Source organism: Equus asinus, chromosome 18 (genome assembly GCF_041296235.1).
Source record: "Equus asinus isolate D_3611 breed Donkey chromosome 18, EquAss-T2T_v2, whole genome shotgun sequence".
NCBI lineage: Eukaryota > Metazoa > Chordata > Mammalia > Perissodactyla > Equidae > Equus > Equus asinus.
In genome coordinates this window covers 25,009,033-25,030,744 of record NC_091807.1, presented here as the reverse complement: position 1 = coordinate 25,030,744, position 21,712 = coordinate 25,009,033, and positions in this window count along the sequence as shown.

The following is a 21,712-nucleotide window of genomic DNA, read 5'->3' as shown; positions in this document are numbered from 1 at the left end:
AGTTTTATTTCTAGTTTTGACCTAAATCAAATAATGTTGAACCATAGGCATTTTTTTTTAAGGGAGAGGGGGAAGGGAGCAATAATTTTCCCTATTTTAAGAAACCTGAACTCTATTTGCACTCAGAAAAACAACACCCTCACTAACCTGAACTTGCAAACTTCAAAACTTGGCAGTGCGAGAGTCTGATGAAGGAAAGAAGCGACTGAAGCCAAATTCGATGAAAAACTGTCTCCTGCTCTAAAAGGCACCCAGATTTAAATAGTGTGTCTTGATAGGAGAGGGAGCCCAATTTCCTCCATTAAAAAAAAAAGTTATCTCCATTTATAATGATTCAATGACTGGTAATGCATCGAGAGGGCATGGTCTAGGGTGCCATGATTACGACGATAGAAGTCACAACACTAGAATTAGGACCCCGGTGTCTCTCAACAGGAAAGAGTCTCTAATACCTTCTCCACCATCCTTTCCCATGAGCCATAGGTGATAGTCCAGATACCATTTACTGTTGATTTTGAATCCTAAAGTCTGACTTCAAGTATCAGCATCCTTAAAATTATCACTATATTGATTGGCATTTGGAAAAACCTACCCAAAATATCGTGCACCTTATCATCTCAGGGCTGAGACTCGTTCCAGGAATCAGTGACTGAGTTTTTTTACTTCTCTTTGTTTTTAGAGTCAGTTTATAAATTAATACTCTACATACGCTACTGGAGGCAGCAAAAGAGAGAAGATAATTTACAGTCGCATATAATGAGAGTTCCTCCCTCAATAGCTGAGAGGAGAATAGGGGACTGCGATTTGTTGAACTGAATTGAATACTTCAAAAAAATGCATCTTATAATCAATGTGAGAAAATACTCCCTCTCTGGATGGTTGTGGACTGACTAGTGGGTCTCAATAACCCATCCCAGGTCATTGTGATAGTAAAATGATTAAAAACTCAGACATTGGCATTAAATAAAAAGAGAGTTTGAGTTTCAACTCTACCACTTATTTGCTATGTGAATTTCTAGAAGCCTTGATTTATTCATCTGCAAATTCTATAGCAAATATCCCCGTATCCTAGAATTCTGAAAAATAATGAAAGAGGCAATGTTATGAAGCGCTTAACACAGGTTCCAGCACTGCATAGAAGAGTTGCACACCAATGGTGATAGCAGCAAAAAGTGATGGAGGTACTGCTGGTAATGGTGGTAGCAGCAGCAATGGTAGTGATAGAAAAACATTTCGTATCATTAATTATAATATGTAATGTAATTACAGAATAATCTAGATTTTCTTCAGAACTGCACTTTATCAAAAATCTCTCTTACTATTGAATATTCCAGGGACGTCATTTGACTGAGGTAAATTATGCATTTCAAAGGGATTTCAGGTGTTTTGTTATATTCCAGTCTGTTGACCATATCCCACTATGGGATTGTTGCTTATCTGATTCATAATGCAGAATTCCATGGGGTATTATGTTAGCAAAACAGTTCTAGAAAAAAGGTCAAGAAATAGGCAAAAGATGCATCACTTCCTATAAGAGATATAAGAATGAATAAAGCATATTCCTTGCTATCAAGAAATGTTCAGGGGCCGGCCTGGTGGTGCAGTGCTTAAGTTTGCATATTCTGCTTTGGTGGCCCAGGGTTCACCGGTTTGGATCCTGGGTGTGGACCTACGCACCACTTGTCAAGCCATGCTGTGGCAGGCGTCCCACATATAAAGTAGAGGAAGATGGGCACGGATGTTAGCTCAGGGCCAGTTGTCCTCAGTAAAAAGAGGAAGATTGGCGGTAGATGTTAGGTCAGGGCTAATCTTGCTCAAAAAACAAAAAAGAAATATTCAATCGATGGAGAAATTCACATGATAAAGAAATTGATGATAAAGTGATAAAGAAATACAGAAACAATAAAAAAGTGAAGATCAATATGTGTCTTAGAGAAGCACGATATACAATATGGTTAAAAGGAGAAAAATATACTTAATTGGTGGACTCAAGAAAAAATTTATAAGGGAGGGCCATCTCGGTGGCATAGCGTTTGAGTTCGTGCACTCTGCTTCAGTGGCCCGGGGTTTTGCTGGTTCAGATCCTGGATGTGGACCTACACACTGCTCATTAAGCCATGGTGTGGCAGCATCCCACTTAGAAGAACTAGAAGGACTCCCAACTAGGATATACCACTACGTACTGGGGCTTTGAGGAGAAAAGAAAAAAGAGGAAGATCGGCAACAGACGTTAGCTCTGGGCCAATCTTCCTCATCAAAAAGAAAAAAAATTTCATAAAGAAGTAGAATGTGAGATGGATTTTGAAAGACTGAGCAACAAAACAGAAATAGCATGTTGGGAAACAAACCTCCACGGGTCTCTTACATTTCTGCATGTCTTTGGACTGGCTGCCTTTGTTCCAGACCCTTTTTTCCTGGATGTAAGTATGCAAACAGTTTTGGGAGATATAGTCTCTCCCTATGGAGCAGAAGGCAGTTTTCTTTGCTCTCCTGAAAGATAAAGATAATGTCTCCCGCTGGGGCAAAGGTCAGGCAAGTTTGCTTGCAGCCCATTATAAAAGATTCGGGTGTCCTAAACTTGAAGTTCTTCAGGTATGATGCAAACCCCTGTGTATGCAGCATCCACTTGGGCCTTCATCTCGTCACCTCAACGGGACCTGGGATACAAGAAGACCTAGTCTGAATATGCCACAGAGTAATAAAGTCTGTTGTCATGCTTTCAGCCTCTGATGTCATGCTCCTAGAAGCTGAACAGTGCCCAACAACTGAGTTAGTGCCTTCTAGTTTGGCTTTTGTTTTTTTATAGTACCATACTAATTCTGGTACCAATATCTGAATTAATCAGGATAAGCTAAATTAGGCTGTAGTAGCAAAACGCTACACAATGTAAGTGACTCAATACTTTAATAATTTATATCTTGTTCATAGAAAGCTGACGAAAACTAAACTGTATACTGAATGAAACAAAACAGGAAGATGAGTTTATTGCAAGGGTTTCAACCTACAAGCCAGGAAACTCAAGGCTCCCAGAGCAATGAGTTCATTTATTTTTGTGTGTATATACATATATATATATATAAGAGAAATGAGTTCTGAGCTCCTTACAGTCTAAGGGATTTTTATGGGATAAATATGGAAGTTATTTGGCTTTTTCAGCTGATTGATTGCCTAGAGCTCTTCTTTCTTATTTGGATCACGGTAGCTGAGTCAGGGGAACAAGGAAGCTCAGAGATGGAGTAAATAGACTTGGCGTTTGGGGATTCCCTGGCATCTTCTGCTGATCTCTGAGAAGAGCTGTAAATTCCTGTTAGATGAGGTTGAGTTTTGTTCTTCTTTATGTGCCTGCATTGAGTGTCTCCATTTTGTCCCAGACATAAGTGACTCCATTTTAGTTTGGTTCTACAAAGCTTACTGTGGGTCACAACGACTATCCAAGGCAACTCATTCCCATTTGGTGACCCAGAAATCAAGGCTGCTTCAGCCTTCTGGCACCTGCATTGCAACCTGACCCTCCTCTGCAATTCCCAGGGGAATGCTGGAGTCTCATACGAGCAATTAAATGGCTCTTCCTGGAAGTGACGAACATCACTTCGGCTCCAGCTAGCTAAAAGGAAACACAGAAGCATAACCTTCACATGTACAGTAAGTGAGAGGAGAAGTGAAAATGACTGCGTAGTGATTTCTCTACCCTCAGTCCTGTCTCACCTTACAGATGAGGAAATGAAGACCCGGGTCAGGAATGCTGGTAATTATGGTGTGAAATAACTTGGTCCTTGTCCTGCAGTTTCCGTCAGTGATAGAACTGGATCTAGCTACTTTTCCACTTGACCGCTCTTCCTTTTACTACCTATAAAAGCCAGAGTTTATCCTACTTCCTTTATTAATCCTCAATGGATTGGTAGTCTTATACCAACTGACTGCTTAATTATTATTTACTTGTTCTTTTGGCATTAAAACCTTGGTATGTATTTTCTAAGAAAATCAGAAAGCTACGTATCAGAAGAAATTTGACAGTATATAACTCAGTCATAAATAGAACACACAGATTGTTTAAAGTGAATCCATCTACATCTTGTTTCACAACATATAGGATTATATCTGATATAAGAACAAATCAGAAATCCAAAAATTTGCTGTCATCTAGTAAAACATAGTATAAACTTTAAGTCGCATTATTTTCTTTATACATTCTAGTCATATAGCCCTTAACAATTTTTGATAATAGTGGTAGATAATTAAAGTGTACTTTGAAGATATCATTCTACACTAAAAGTTATTTAAAATCCTATTTCAAATCATATTTGCTGAAAGAATAATCTATAAAATAGTAGTGCATGTGATAAAACAGATGTTTATTTGCTAAAACAAAAACCAGAAAAATATATCTATCATATTACTCAAACATTAATTTAATGTTAGTAAATATTTTAATTGTGTTTTGAACTTAAAATCAAAGTTCTCTAGAATTAACAGAAATGGATGACAGACATTTCAATTGAACGAGGTCGAAAGAGTGCCTTGGTAGAATTCCAACAAAAGGAGGGGAATGAATGGAATGAAAGGAGACACGTCTTTGACAGTCTGTCTCCACCAGGCTACTTAGTTGTCACGCCTTAACTAGAGGAATCTGTCAGATACATTGACACCTCTTTCTTTGCAAGAGTTTAGAAAATAGTAACAAAGACGTTACTGCCAGCAGCTGCCAACGTTTTTATTTCTCAAGATATCTTAATCAGAATCTAATGACTGGTGGGCTTTATCCTCGGTCTTTTTTAAACCATATTTATTCAGCAAGACTGTGAGACTCTGTGTTTGTGGTATTCTTGGGGAAAACTTGAGGGAAATGCAAATATCCTTTCTACATACATTTGTAAGTCAATCAACCAATAGTCACTAAACAAATATAATGACTACAACTGTCCATACCTGCAGTCTCCTGTCTCTTCAGTAAAGATCTTTTCATTTTCCAGTCTTAAAAACTAAGAACATGGTGATATTGTCCATCATCATAAATGGGATATTGCCCATCACTGTAAGTGAGGGTAATCAGGGTAGAGTGTGAAGATCTTCCTGAAATTCACTAGCCATATGGATACTGGTGATGGCCTTGGTAAAGCCATGGCAATGATGGCTGCATCATCAACCATCAGATTCATTTTTAAGTTGACCTGATCACTCATACATGAGTGATTGTGGGAGCTCTGACAAAAATTAAGAGAAATTTGGGGGTTGTGTAACTTTTTTTTCCTTTTCCTCCTTTTGGTATCTCTGTTAGAGGTTGGAAATATAACCCCTATTTTATGGATAGTGTTGTGTCATTTATCATTATGTTATAGATTTTAGTTTCAAACATTAATAAGCATTGGACTATTTACGTTCTTTTGAGTACCGCTCCTGTACAAGAAGGAAAATAGGGTGTATGCTTTAATTTGAGGATTACCATGGGTCTGAGTAACCAAATCTAATCTTAACAAAATCTTCATTCAGTTTTATATTTGATTTTATATAATTTAAAGAAAAGTAAGTTTTAAAATATGCTAACCTACATATTTACCATGATTAGAGCAAAACAAAATTTTTACAGTTTTAGGGAATTTTAATATGCCATTCTTTCTATCAGGAAGCTTCTTCCTTCAGAGAGTCTCATGGGTCACTCTCTCCCTTCCTTCGGGTCTTTATTCAAGTATCGTCTTATCAGAGAAGCCTAGCTAATCACCAATATAAGCAGCTTCTGCACTGTCACTTAGCTCTCCCTCTCCCCGTTTCCTTGTTTAACTTTTCTCTGCTTTTTGCACCATGTAACAAGGTATTTATTCCTGTCCTTATTTCTTTACTACCCATCTCCTAACCCCCATCAGAGGGCTAGCTTCATGAGATCACGTGCTTCATTTTATTCACTGATTTCAAACCCTAGGGCTGTGTCAGGCACAGAGATACTCAAAAAGGTTTTACTGAATAAACAAAAGAATGAATACATAATTTAAGAAAGATTTAAAGAAACAAAATTGTAAGATACTATTTGGAGGATATCTACTCAGCCTTTCTTCTTTCCAGAGATTGCTTCTCTCCTTCATGTTCCACCTAACTCTTTGCACCCATGGATATGGTTCACGTGAGCTCTGATATGTTCCGTTAGTTCCTTATCCTATTACCATAATGTATATGTCTTGTGTTCGTTATCTGACCCGAGATGGGTAGTTTCCTTCTCTAAGATCCCATACCTGGACACAGTAGATTGATCAAGAGTGGATGTCATTCCTAAGCTAGAGTATTTAGGAATTATAGCAAATAGAGTCCATCTCTCGTGTGGTTCAAATGTAGATAGTTAAGGTTCTAGAACTGTTGACTAGCCTGTTTTACGCAGAAAGCTGATCAGCTGTGAAAAATCACCATGAAGCCACAATGAAAATCTGATATAAAATGGTGGAATCTTGAGTCAAAGTCCAGAATCCTGATTTCCTGGAGAGTACTTCAAGCAATAAAAATAGTTTTCGACAAATTCAGGGAAGAAATAAATTAGCACTTAATTCTTGACCAGAAAAATATTAAAACATGACTTCATCTTTAATAATGCTTCCAGTATTTGTCTCCTTAGAGGTAAGAACGATGTATCTATTTTAACATGGGTGTGATTTTTCTACAACATTGCCATTAGTTATAGTTCGAGGTCAAAAGAATTAGGTCTTTTCTCAGTGGGAATATCAAGACTGAGTGTTTTATTGTTATTGAGGAAAGAACTTTGAAACCGCCTCTGATGTAACCAACAGGATGCCAAACATGGTGAGGTACATTTCATTTCATAGTGACTGAGTTATTCACAGAATTTTATTTAATCATACCCTGACTTAACAGCTAAAAGAAATGGATAAAAATGACCACTATCCTGATATGAGAATGAGACAATAATAATATCCGTGGTTCTATAGCCTAGTAACCAAGCCCTGGATGGATGAGACTGACATCCATTTTTAATTGGAGAATTTATAAACCAGGGTGGGCAGCAGAATTCTAAAAACTCATTACCTAACACAGCAGCGAAAGATGTCTCAATGCGAAATTTTTCTGCTTCATAACTTTGTCAGGGTGAGCCTCGTCTTCTAGCTATTTTTGTCTGTTTTATTTTCCCCTAGAGGTGTTGATTCTGCATGAACATGACTTAATCATCTCCAACCAACACATGTGTTGGCACGGGTTAGTCACTCTCTTTTCCCAACTCTTATATGCAGGGTCCTAGGGGTTGAATTGTGTCCCCCAGGTATCCATATGTTGAGGTCCTAGCCTCTAGTACACCAGGATGTGAACTTTCTAGGTGTTAACGATGTTATTCACAGTCTTCAGTAGCATCTGTTGAGAAGTATGCAATTATTTTTATATTTATTCATTTGAAAGTAATGTGTCTTTTATCTCTGGATACTTATAAGATTTGCTCTATCATTGTTTTTAGTAATTTGATAACAAGGCTTAATGGTTTTCCTTCCTTCCTTTCTCCCTCCGTCCCTCTCTCTCTTTCTTTTTCTTTTTCTTTCTTTCTTCCTTTCTTCCTTCCTTCCTTTCTTTCTTTCTTTCTTTCTTTCTTTCTTTCTTTTTCTTTCTTGCTTCCTTCCTTCTTCCTTCCTTCTTCCTTCCTTCCTTCCTTCCTTCCTTCCTTCTTTCTTTCTCTCTTTCTTTCTTTCTTTCTCTCTCTCTCTCTCTCTGTCTGTCTCTCTCTCTCTCCCCCTTCCTTCCTTCCTTCTTTCTTTCTTTCTCTCTTTCTTTCTTTCTTCTCCTTCTTTCTTTTTTCAGTGTGCAGGATACATGCACACAGAAAAGTCTTCAGCCTTGTATAATAATAGCTTATTTCCTTTTTTCTGTGTGCATGTATGTTCTCCTGCCTTGTGTTTATTGAAATTCTTGGAAATGTGACTGGATAGTTTTCATCAAATTTAAAAAAGTTTTGGTCATTATTTCTTTAAATATTGTTCTGGCTTCCATCCCTTTCAGAGACTTCCATCACCCAGATGGTAAACCACTCAATATTGTTCCAGAAGTCACTGAGGCTCTGTTCGTTTTTATTAGACTTTCCTCTCTGTATTTCATTTTGGATAGATTCTATTACTATTTCCATTTTTTAAATCTCTGCTTCTCTCTTCTTCTCTCCTCTCTTCTTCTCATTATGTTTATGCTCTCTTTTAAATACTGCGGTACTTGAATATGGTTTTAAAAGCTGTCTTGAAATGTGTAATTACATCATCTCTGACTTTGTTTTAAAATGTAGATCTTATTATTATTCAGGTATGGCAAGAGCAACAGATCAAGAGAAGATGACCATTGAAAGGAGAGTGTTATATTCATGATCTCGAGGAGGGGGGCATGTTACTCCTTGAGGGGCCACAAAGGGTCGACCAGGATGCGGAGGGGGTGAGGGGAAAATGTGGGCTAGGGCCTTTCTTCTTGGTTTCTGTAGGAGGAAATGGGGCCAGCAGGGTTCGCAGGTTTGGGATTGGCTAGTTTGAGTTATTTCAACAGGCCCTAGGGCACTAGGAGTTGTCCCTGGTTGTTCAGTATGTGGCCCTGGTGTGATAAGGACAAAGGATAGTGGCCCTGAGTGAGAAATACAGATAAAGAAAGTGGTTGGGATATGGATTCTGGATTGGTTGATTTGCATGTGAAAGGAGGCTGGCAGAGGAGCCCTTTACCATCTCTAGGTGGTGGCTGACTCTGGGAGGGTCAGTCTCTCCAGGGTCAGCAGGGCCCCAAGATGTCAAAGCATTGGAAACAGAAACTAGAAAATGTGGTTGTTACAAATACGTCTGCGTCTGTTTATGTTGCATGATTGCTCTCCTTATTCTGGGTAATATTTCCCTGCGTCTTTGAATGTTTAGTATTTTTTGATTGGATGTTGAATATTGTGAAGTTGGATTGTTGAGTGTCTGTTTGTGTTTCTTTAAAGAGTGTGAACTTTGTTTTGGAAAGCAGTTACGTTGCTTACAGATTAGTTTTATCCCTTTGATATGTGTTTTTAAGTTTTGCTAGCATGGGTCTAAATAGGCTTCATTCCAAGGAGATTTCAGCCCTGTTACCAAGGCAGAAATATGGGATTTTTTTTTCTCCTTGTTAATGAAAATCATGAATGCTTACGATATACCAAGAACTATACTAGAACTATGCATTAAACATGAAAAAGGTAAGGCCTACACTATTTTCTTATAAAACTGTTAAGAAGTTAGGTATGTGAATTGAATGTTTGAACAACAATGGCACATGAAAAGTAAGATACTGTACAAAGCCTTGACCAAGAGTAAAATATATAAATATGATAATATTGGAATTACAATGGATTCAGAATGGTAGAGCCTGGCACAGTCTGGTAGCACTTTACAAAGGTGTACATGCTTTAGAATTTGAGCATTTATTGCATGCTGCTAGCTTAGTGTTATACTAAGTTGTAGAAATACAATGGTAAAAAAAAAACCATCCCTGGCTACAAGAAGCTTATCATCTTTTGAGGTACAAAGACAAGAGAATAGTGCTACTAGAAGGATAAGTCTTTTGTGCTATTATGACAGTAGATATGTAAATCAATCATTAGGCATCAAGGAAATCTCCCAAGAGGACATTGTATAAGCTGAGACCAAGTGATTGTTAAAATTTAACCAGATAGGGGCCAGCCCTGTGGTTTAGTGGTTAAGTTTGGCACACTCCGCTTCAGCAACCCAAGTTCAGTTCCCAGGCGTGAACCTGCACTACTCATCAGCAACCATGCTGTGGCAGCGACCCACATACAAGATAGAGGAAGATTGGCACAGATGTTAGCTCAGGGAAAATCTTACTCAGGGGAAAAAAAAAAATTTAGTCAAATAAAAGAGTAAGAGAAGTGGGACAGGGGTTAGAAATAATTCATAGCAGAGGAAACAGCATGTGTAAAAACTTAGAGGCACAAGAAGAGTGGACATTTGTGAAATGAAAAGTACAGCAGTTTGGTACTGCCAGAACATGGTGGTCAGAAAGAATGGAGTGTGGCACATAGCAAGACCAGACAGGAAGGCAGAGTCCAGATGATAGACTGCTTGTAATGTAACATGAAAGAGTTTATATCTTAACCCAAGAGCAATGGGACCCTCAAAGGGTTTTCAGCAGTACAACATTAATGGAAACGTGAAGAATAGTTACATCTATGGACATGAAGCTCAGAAGAGCGATACGAGACGGCAGCCCATGCTCGTACTTGAAGGATAAGCAGAAGATTCATCATGTGTATTAGTTTGCGAGGGCTGTTCACAGGTTTTTTTTTTCTTTTTTGAGGAAGATTAGCCCGGAGCTAACTGCTGCCAATCCTCCTCTTTTTGCTGAGGAAGACTGGCCCTGAGCTAAAATCCGTGCTCCTCTTCCTCTACTTTATATGTGGGACGCCTACCACAGCATGGCTTGTCAAGCAGTGCCATTTCCACACCCAGGATCCAAACCGGTGAACCCCAGGCCACCGAAGTGGAATGTGCACACTTATCCACTGAGCCACTGGGCTGGCCTCATGCTCACAGTATTGACACAAGTCTCTTTACAACATATTTCAAACCATGGCTAAGTTACCTATAGTTAGTGTTTTAAAAAAAAGCATTCAGGGGCTAAGTTTGGTGTGCTTCACTCCCACAGTCTGGGTTCACAGGTTTGGCTTCTGGGCGCAGACCTACACCAATTATCAGCCATGCTGTGTTGGAGACAAACATATAAAGTAGAGGAAGACTGGCAACAGATGGTAGCTCAGGGCGAATCTTCCTCAACAACAACAACAACACAAAAAGGCATTCATTTATGTTTTTATTTTTGTCGTCCTGCTGTAGGCTGGTGTTACGTACAGGAATAAGGCAATTCCTGCCGTTGAGTTGTCTTATTCTGATCGGTGCCTCACTGGGGAATGAACCAAGTATGAGAACAATGAAGAGAGAAAAGACACTGTTAAGCCTCCATGGGAGCTAAAATTGAGGATGGAAATGGAGATGGTCTGAGAAGGATGACTAGGTTTTCTTAGAAAACAAGACGGCTGGTTCAGACCTTAGTGTAGGTGCAGCAAGCAGGAGGCGGGGGTCACCCTGCTCTGACCTATGGGCTGCCCCTGCTGGAAAGGACAGCTATAACAGGATCCAGAAGACGAAAGATTGTCAACTTAGAATTTCATACATAGTTTTCCAGACTCATAGATGTCAGGCCTCCTAACACTTACCTGCAAGCCAAAGGCAAGGGATCCTGGTAAATGAGATTCTCATAAACACAGAGCAAGGAAAGTAGAGAACAAATTTGAGAGCAAACAGGCCACCAACTTCCAAACAATGATTTTTATATAATATTTCCCAAATCTTTTATATCATCATGATAATTTACATCAGAAAATGGGTTCAGTCCTTTTAATATATTTGCTAGTCTTCACATCATCAACAAATAAGCCAAAGCATCAACTTCACACTGTGCTTAAAGATCCCAGTTTATCCCTGTTTTGCATGCCATCAGTTTCTGTTAGAAAGATGCCAAAGTGTCACAAAATTCAATAAAGACGCCAAGCAAATGTTTGGTCATGCAAGTCAAATCACCTTGCCCAAATATCAAATTATTACTTCTTAGCAAGAAATAGAGCAGATTGAAAAGTTGCTATGTATTCTATTTCCCTCAAAATTATTTTTAAATAAAGCTTATGTATTTCTTATATTCAAATCTGTAGCACCATGCCTCTGCAAATGTAAATTAAATACACTTTAAAAATGTATTTTGGGGGGCCAGCCTGGTAGTACAGCAGCTAAGTTCACACGTTCCGCTTCGGCAGCCCGGGGTTTGCTGGTTCGGATTCCGGGTGCAGATGTGGCACCGCTTGTCAGCCACGCTGTGATAGGCGTCCCACATATAAAGTAGAGGAAGATGGGCAAGGATGTTAGCTCAGGGTTAATCTTCCTCAAAAAAAAATGTATTTTGGGGGCTGGCCTGGTGTTGTAGGGGTTAAGTTCACGTGCTCTGCTTCAGCAGCCTGGAGTTCACTGGTTCGGATCCTGGGTGAGGACCTAGCACCACTCATCAAGCCATGCTGTGGCAGGCATCCCACATACAAAGTGGAGGACGTTAGGTACAGATGTTAACTGTACCTAAAAAGAGGAAGATTGGCAGCAGATGTTAGCTCAGGGCTAGTCTTCCTCAAAAAAAAAAAAATTTTTTTAAATGCATTTTGTTCAGTACTGAACAGAATTAAAACAAGGACACCTGAGTCAGGCTGCTTGGGTTCCATTTCTGCTCCAACACTGTGTAGCTCCGTGACCTCGCCCAAGTTACTTAACTTCCTTCAGCCTTATTTTTCTTATATGTGAGATATAAATAATAACGATAAACACTTTATATGATTTTTTGAAGTTAAAACTAACAGAGGGATTTCATGTGCTACAGTCAGCCTCTAGCAAGTACACAATTAATATTAACCACGGTGACTACTGCTGCTGCTGCACACTGCCATTTCTTCCCGCTCTAACTACGACTACTGCTCAGGATGGAATTCACTTTCTTCTCTTTGGAATGCTGAAAGACATTGATTTTTCTCCAGTTTTCCAGAACCTTTTCCATCTCCACATTTTCATAAAAATCTTAATCAAATCATATACAATTTATTCTAAACACAACTCTTTTCCTTGTTTAAAGCATCCTCGATGTTTATTTATCTCGTGTTCATTTATCTTGGGTTAAATTATGTTCATTCCTATCCCTTTCCTTCGGCAGATCATTCTCATCAGATAATTCCCAAGAGAAATGGGAGTTGATTTGCTTTCCTTCTATCTGTCAGTGCTGCGTTACCGAACACAGTAAGTTTATCTTTCTTGTTCATCATATTGTTGTAATGGGAAAAAAATATTGTTTGTATGAGTCTGCTCAATTGGGGATGTTCTCTCTCTTTTGACTATCTTAGTGTATAGATAGTAATTTTATAACATTCTTTGCCATCCATATTCTGTTAACTTTTCCTTAAAAATAGTACTTAGTATTTATGTTCTTGCTACGTACCAAACTCCAGTAAATTCGGTAAGTTCTTTACATGTATTACCCATTTAATTCTCACAAAACCCTAAAAATGTAGGATAAATTATGTCTTCTACTTCTTAGATGGGAAACTGAGGCACTGAATGGTTGAGTAACCTGACAGCATCACTCAGCATGTAAGCACAGGATTTGGGATTCCAATTCAGGCAGTCTGGCTGCAAAGTCTACACTCTTAACTACTATGTTATTTTATTTCTATAACTTCATTGTAGAGATATCATTTTTAAACTATTCAACTCCTGTTATTTTGGGGTTGATAACATCTGTGATTACAGTTAAAATTGTTTCATTTCTGAGTTTATCTCTTCTATTAAAAATCTTACGTCAGAATTTCAAGCTGTGGAATTACTTTATTCGGAACATTTTAAAACCTGCCTTCTTAAAGATGGCCGCTCACATTGGACCACTCCTTCCTTCTAGCCCCTTGCTATTACAAACAATAAAATGGCATAGTCTCTTCTCCCCAGGTTCCTACAATCATTTTCTACCCAGGAACCAATCAGTTACTCCCTATTGATGAGAATTTCATAAACTGATAAGATCTCTCTAATCCTTTCTCCTGCTTTCCTTCAAACAGAACTGGAAAAAGGCATGACATTTTCAATCCCTCTGAATTTACTTGAAAGAAGTTTTGTGCAAATAGGCCATTGGTTGAGGATCCTCTCTCAGAATTCAAATTTGTGTCTGCACCAGTTTTTCATCTATCTCAGGAAGGCATTATTCATTTCTTTTAACTGGCTGGAAATCTAAAATGAAGGCTTACATCATTTCTCTTTCTGTCTCCTTTTTGTGTGCGCATATTACACTCTATTCTTCCTCAGCTTCCATGTTCTATGAAATTCAATACAGGCGTGACTGGAAAAACCAATGCCTCTTGGATAAACAGGCTTTGGGTGAAATACCTTCAGATCCCAGATCTAGTCTCCAGCATGTGGCCTCAGGCAAAATGCAATCTTTCTGGGTATCAGTCAATGGATATTTATCCCCCACAATGATGCAAAAGCTGTGCTAAGCACTTGACAGACATTATTTCATTTAGGCCTCACAAGAATGACACAAAGGAGACATCATAATCATTTAAAGGTAAGGCAACTGATGTAACTTCCTTGAAGTGACAGGCTGGGGCTCTGCCATATTATCTGGTTCTGAGTCCAGTTCTCTCTGCTTTAAGCAATAGTTTTCCCAGGCTCATCATCTGTCCATTGAAGGCCTCACAGATCCACTAGTAGGTGGTGAAGTCAGTCACCAAAGGACTAGATGCCCAGAATGGCATCCTTTAGTGAACTGGGTGACTTAAGACCTTTCTTTGGGAGCACATGCCAGCCAAAGAATGTGGGCCGTGTAGAAAAATGCGTAACTTGAGTAATGGAGACATAAGTAATCTCACCAGCATGGAAAGACAGTGACAAGAAAGGAGTGAGAACAGGAAAAGGAAATAGCAAATGTTCTGATAGAGTGAAATAAATGCTAAGCAGGGAAATTGCAAAGGAGAAAGGCAGTTTGTACAGATCTTCAAAGTGTGCAGGAAAGGTCAGTAAAGCTCATAATAATTGAGCAGTCATTAAACAAGAGGCATTTGATGAAGACAGCAGGAGTAAGACATCAAATAATGGAGAGGCTGGGTTTTCTCTCCTAATTGGATGCCCTCCCATGAGAGAACAATTGGTGGTGTAATCTAAACCACATTGCTGTATAATACCCATCATCAATTGTTTTTATATGACAAAGGACTAGACTGCCTTGCATTTTCTGCAGAGCATTATATTTTTCATTTATTTATGTGGCTTTCATATTTTCATTTATTGACAGTTCCATTATCTGCAGACCAGATGATTTTGAGGCAGTCAGGGCAAGAAATTAAAATTTAAAATATGCTTTTGAAAATTAGGGGCCGGCCCGGTGGCACAGTGGTTAAGTTCGCACGTTCCGCTTCTCGGTGGCCCAGGGTTCGCTGGTTCGGATCCCGGGTGCAGACATGGCACTGTTTGGCAAAAGCCATGCTGTGGTAGGCGTCCCACGTATAAAGTAGAGGAAGATGGGCATGGATGTTAGCTCAGGGCCAGTCTTCCTCAGCAAAAAGAGGAGGATTGGCAGTAGTTAGCTCAGGGCTAATCATCCTTAAAAAAAAAAAGAGAAAATTATATTTATCCCAAAGTTATCAAGATGTAAAGCTCAACTTACTGTCATACTGAAGGACTTTCCCAAACTTCTACCTACACAATTCCTTGATTCCAATAAGAAAAGTCACAAAGTAAATGGGCAGGCTCTCTGTTTCCCCTCGGGTGATGTTTAAAGGAGACCAGATTGTAATCATTGAAAATAATACATAAATAATTTGCATGCAGTATTTTCTTATTGTCCTTTGTCATTATCAGTCGAAATATATGTTAAAGGGTCAGAGTTATCAAAAAGGATCAGAACCTTCTGGGTTCAGAAGGTTCTCATGCTTTTTCATAACTCTGCTTGCAAGTGGAATGTCAAAGTCAAATAGATAAGCAACTGATGGATCCTGTAAACAGAAACTTCCTACAAAGAAAGTCCAGTAGTTTTCCATTCAACTTAGAATCTTAGTAGAGGTAAGCAGGAAAGAAAAAGGCAAAGAGAAAAGACTTAGACTTTTGAAGAATGAACTCTGAACTTCAAAGAAAATGGATTTAAAAGCCTAAATTATTCAAGAGAATGATTAAGAAGAAGAAAAAAAGAACAAGTGGAATGTGCTCATGAAAGACAATAAATTTTTTAAGTGTAATTTACAAAGTAACCTTGAACATAGTTTATAGCTTCTGAATTCCCCCAAAAATCACATGATGTTTGTAATAAAAAAATAAGAATTATAGCTGTTTTCGAAGAAAAGTTATGCAATTGCACAGCCAGTCTTTCACAATTTCTGTCTTCTGTTTTACCACTTCCCATAAATACACAGGTATCACATGCATGTGCTTTTTTAATATGACTCTGTTTTGAAATCACAGTTGGTCTTTCCAGTTAGGTTAGCAGCAGAGGAAAAGATATGTCATGACTCTAAAAATCTAATATAGGCATCAGTGTCCTAAAATCTATTATGGAACATATTACAAAATGAACTCAGTCCTTCAGTAGACAAAATTACTACTTATCCAGGCAGACAGGGAACTAGTAAATAGAAGTGTAGAAAGGTGTTAATTTATTTATTTGTTAAATCATTCTCATTATTGTCATCACTCTCATCATCATCACACTCAAGAAGGAACTTGAAAAACAGACTTCCTCATCAGCTGTCCTTGTCCAGGAAAGACAGAAGAGGTAAGAGGGAGATTTATAGTTTTCTGAGATCACAAGCAGTTTCCCAATGTTTGTGAATTTCTTAGATGGGGATATTGTCCTTCCAGAAATCCATTTCTAATGCTTAATAGTCAGATTTACAGATAATCAGATACAGGCAAGATTTCAAAAACAGTCATTCCACAAAAGTTCCAAGGAAAAAACCCCACTTATGTATTCTAGCCACTGATTTCAAATCCAGTTGAATATAGTGATCTCAGAGGGTGGAATTTTTAAGAATTAGCAGACCCAGGTCCCAAACCTAGAGAATTTTCTTAAGTAGGTGTTAAGTGAAGATCTCCCTGGGTGATTCTATTGAAATGGCAGCATTCAGAAACTTGGAAATGCAAATTCCCAGGCACCATGCCATACCTCCAAAATAAGAATCTCTCATAGTGGGATGCAGCAATTTGTATGTTGACAAACCCTCCAGGTGATTCTTTTTATTTTTGAGGAAGATTAGCCCTCAGTTAATATCTGCTGCCAATTCCCCTCTTTTTGCTGAGGAAGACTGGCCCTGAGCTAAAATCCATGCCCATCTTCCTCTACTTTATATGTGGGACACCTACCACAGCATGGCTTGACAAGCAGTGTGTAGGTCCACACCTGGGATCCGAACCATCAAACCCTGGGCCGTCTAAGCAGAACCTGCGAACTTAACTGCTGCACCACAGGGCCAGCCCCTCCAGGTGATTCTTACACATGCTAAAGTTTGTGGGTTACTGTCCAACACTATATTGTAGAGCTACATAAACTCCAAAAGACAAAATAAAAACAAAAACAAAGCGGGGCCTGCCCTGTGGCATAGCGGTTAAATTCACATACTCTGCTTCAGTGGCCCAGGGTTCGCTGGTTTGGATCTCAAACATGGACCTACGCACCGCTGTCAAGCCATGCTGTGGCAGAAATCCCACATATAAAGTATAGAGGAACATGGGCACAGATGTTAGCTCAAGGCCAATCTTCCTCAGCAAAAAGAGGAGGATTGGTGGCAGATGTTAGCTCAGGGCTAATCTTCCTCAAAAAAAAAGAAAAAGAAAAAAACAAAGGAAATGTCAATCTAAACAATTTTCTACTTTGACTTTAGCTAACCAGGCCTTTAAGCCTGCTCTTACTACAGATGATTTATATAAGGACCTGTGTTTTAGTAGCTTTGGAGGAATTTCTTGGGTAAAAAGAAATTCCCGATTAGCTAAAAATTATTTTTCAGGAAGTGATGTTTGTTTGGTATATTGCAATGATGATTAAGATAATACTTTGTCTTCTTACATTGTTACGTACTGAGATGCCTCATTTAAAATGCATCCATGGTCCTATGTAGCCATCAGGCTAAAGCAATGCACCCTAGTGCACTGGCACCAGTGTCTTCCTGTTGTCTGTGGCTGCTTTTGAATGACATACAACATTGAGTAATGTGACAGGGACCAGATGACCCACAAATCCAAATATATTTATTATCTTGCCCTTTAGAGAAAAAGTTTACTGGCCTCACCAAATCTAACATATCCAAGAACAAACTGTCTAATTATGTTTTCATATTTTTCCTCTTAAAAGAAAAACAAAAATACCTTCCTAGCCTAGAGCAAATTGGTACAAGATTTGGCTTCTAGGGGAATGATATTAAATTGCCCACATAGGATCCTGGCTATTTATAACAAACCTGGGTGGGTTCTATTGACAGGGCATGCCTTGTTCTATTTTAATGACATGAGTAATTTGGGCACCAACTCTTGGTGGCCAGATCCTGGTCATTCCTAAGAAGACGGTTGTTTTGATAAAAAGTTGACCTTTTCTCTGAAGAAAACTACTCTGCCTATTCAAAACTCAGTTTTCGTGTTTATCGTATTATTAAGGTACACCCTGAACTTACAAATAAGCATGGTGGATTTCTTTTTTTCCCTAAAGATTGCCACTTGAGCTAACATCTGTGGCAATCCTCTTTTTTTTTCTTTCTTCTTCTCCCCAAAGCCCCCCAGTACACAGTTGTATATTCTAGTTGTAGGTCCTTCTGCTTGTGCTATGTGGGACACCACCTCAACACGGCTTGATGAGCCATGAGCTGTGCTAGGTCCGTGCCAGGATCCAAACCAGCAAAACCCTGGTCCTCTGAAGTGGAGCATGTGAACTTAACCACTTGGCCATGGGGCCAGCCCCCTGCATGGTGGATTTGATAAATATCTGGTTCCACTTTCTCCTAAGACCTCACAAATGAGTCAACAAAGGTTTTTAAGTGCCATCCGGTTCAAAGTCTAGGATGTCTACCTGCCAGTCCAGATAGGGTTGCTCATGATCTAGGAAATCATAAAGTACAAGTTGTCATCCCGGCTCCACTCATTTCCCTACAGCCAATATAAAATGGTGGAGCAGGGTTAGCACAACGGTTACTGTAATCCCTTACAAGGAAAAATAGGAGACTCAGCAGCAGTATACACAGAAGTGATGGAAAACCACCTGCAGGTATTAATGCCCTGGCACTGGAAGCATTTCCTTGAGTAGACCCTGAGGAAGGTCCTTGTTCATTGTTTTCCGCAGCCCTTTGCCCTGACCTCTGGGAGTTTCTTCCTTAAAATTATTCTCCATGGCCACATCTGAAATCGGCTTTAGGAAGTATTGCCCTCCTGGTAGGCTTCTCAGATTTTCCAGCCACTTCTTTCTCATGCAATTTGTGGGGCCCAAGTGTTTAAAGGCTTCAACACTCAAGGATTTTTGTCTTTTGTCTGGGCTCATGGCTTCTTCATAATATAGTTCCCTTCAAAGGACTGAAGGCCTCTGAATTAAGTTTGCTGGATAAAATACAAGACACCCAATTAAATTTGAGTTTCAGGTAAACAACAAATAGTGTTTTAGTATAGGTGTGTCCCAAATATCATATACTAGTACATGATAGTATACATATATAGATATATATGTATACTATATTCTACATGTATGTATACTATATATGTATTCTATTATGTATCTATATGTATCTACCTATTCTATATATATGTATACTGCTAGTATATATACTAGTATATGATGTTTGGGACTTACCTATAGTAAAAAGTTATTTGTTGTTTACCAGAAACTCAAACTTAACTGGATAGCCTGTAGTTTTACTTGCTAAATCTGGTAACCCTACCCCTAGTAGTATATATACAATAACCCAACTAGTATATATACTATACACTATATACATATGTATACTATCATGTACTAGTATATGATATTTGGGACATACCTATACTAAAACATTATTTGTTGTTTACCTGAAATTCAAATTTAATTGGAGGTAGTTTTAGTTGCTAAATCTGGCAACCCTACCCCAAATTCTCTGCATCCATGTTTCAGTAATAATATGCAAAGTTCTTTCTAGATATTATCCTGAAACTTGATTTGTGTCCTCATTTCTTAGGCCCAAGAGCTCTCCTTTTCAAGTCCGTGCTGTGTACATTGCTACTGTACCAATAGTGTGGATGAGAAGACCCACACTTAATATCTGATCTTAATGTGATCTTAATGGGTCCTTGCAACTAAATTCTTTCTAGGCCTTATTTCTTCCCTTTTGGGCAATGGAGGTTTTTCCAATCCTGAGAGGTCCCAAATTCCTGCACAATTTTTATTCTCTTCTATGTATGCTCTCAATCAAACCAATTATTTCCTGAGCTCATCTCTTTTCTTGTAATAACTTGCTAAACTCAGCAAAATGACAACCAACACAAGCTATTAATATCTGACTTTTCCCAAACTTTTTCCACTGCAAGCTTGGTAAACAAGTAGTTGGCGTTCCAATGTATTACGGGCAAAATTTCACCCAATGTTTTGCCACTACGGAACGTGGTTCTTTCTGCAGCGTAAGTTTTCTCTTTGATTGCTACCTGACTGCTCAGTCAGCGCCATATATTTTAGGTTTCTATCATAGCAGCACCCAAGGCATATAACAACTTCTATACAACCTAGAGCATGCTAGCAGCTCTACAGAGGAGCCACACGATCTCAGTGGTTTAACACAGGAAGGTTATTTCTCAGTTAGTAACAGTCCCCTGAAGATGTTTTATCAAGAAGGCTATGAGGAGTGACCAAAATGCTTCTGCTTCATTCACTCTCTTAGGGATTTGGGTGGATGAAAGTTCCGTCATCTTCAGTAAGAGGTTGCCTTGGGCTTTGATAGCCAGGAGGCAGAAGGGAAAAGAGAGCAGAGAAGAGAGAGCATCTTCCATCTTTGGCCAGGAAGAGGTACCCCTGCATACTCTGATAAGGAAGAATAAACAAACGTCCCACTTACAGGGGACATGTAGACCCTGTTTAGGCAGCTGTGGAAGATGACACATGAACTTTTGACAGCTATCTGGTCTTCTAAACTACAAAGGGTAGAAACATCCTCCTTTCTCATCCCAAATAGTCACATGGAGCAACAGAAACATTTATTGAACTTCTACTATTTGTAAAGTACTGCAATGGACGCTGGAAAATCAAAAATAAACAAAAAGCCATGGTCCATGCCCAATACTATTGTATATGCTGCATTAGTTTGCTAGGGCTGCCATAACAAAATGCCACAGACTGAGTGGCTTAATCCACAGAAATTTATTTTCTCATAGTTCTGGAGGCTAGAAGTCCAAGATCAAGCTGGCAGGAGGGTTGGTTTCTTCTGAGGTCCATGAGGGAGGGATCTGTTCCAGGCTTCTCTCCTTGGCTTGCAGATGGCCATCTTCTCCTTGTCCTCACGTGGTCTTTCTTCTGTGTGTTTATGTGTCCTAATCTCTTCTTCTTGTAAGAACATCAGTCACAGTGGAGTAGGGCCCACCCTAAACATCTCGTTTTAACTAATTGCCTCTTTAAAGACACTATCTCCAAATATAGTCATAGTCAGTGTACTGGGAGTTAGGAATTCAACATATGGATTTTGGCAGAACACATCTTAGAAAGTATATTTCATTTTTTTCATATTCCTTTTCCTACACGGAATGACTTATATGAATTATCCCTCCAGTTTAACATCTTGTGATGGTTAATTTTATGTGTCAACTTGACTGGGCTAAAGGGATGCCCACATAGCTGGTAAAATATTATTTCTGGCTATATCTGTGGGATTGTCTCCAGAAGACATTAGACTTGAATCAGTATCCTGAGTACAGCAGATTGCCTTCACCAGTGGTGGACATCCAATCCCATGAGGGCCTGAGTAGAACGAAAGGCTGAGTTCACTTTCTCCGCTTGAGCTAAGACATCCATCTTCACCTGTCCTTGGACACAGGTGCTCCTAATTCTTGGGCCTTCAAACTCAGACTGTGAATTAGACCATCACCTACCCCCACCCCCCCCGCCCCCCACACCATGATTCTCGGGCCTTTGGACTCAAACTTACACGGGTGGCTCACCTGGTTCT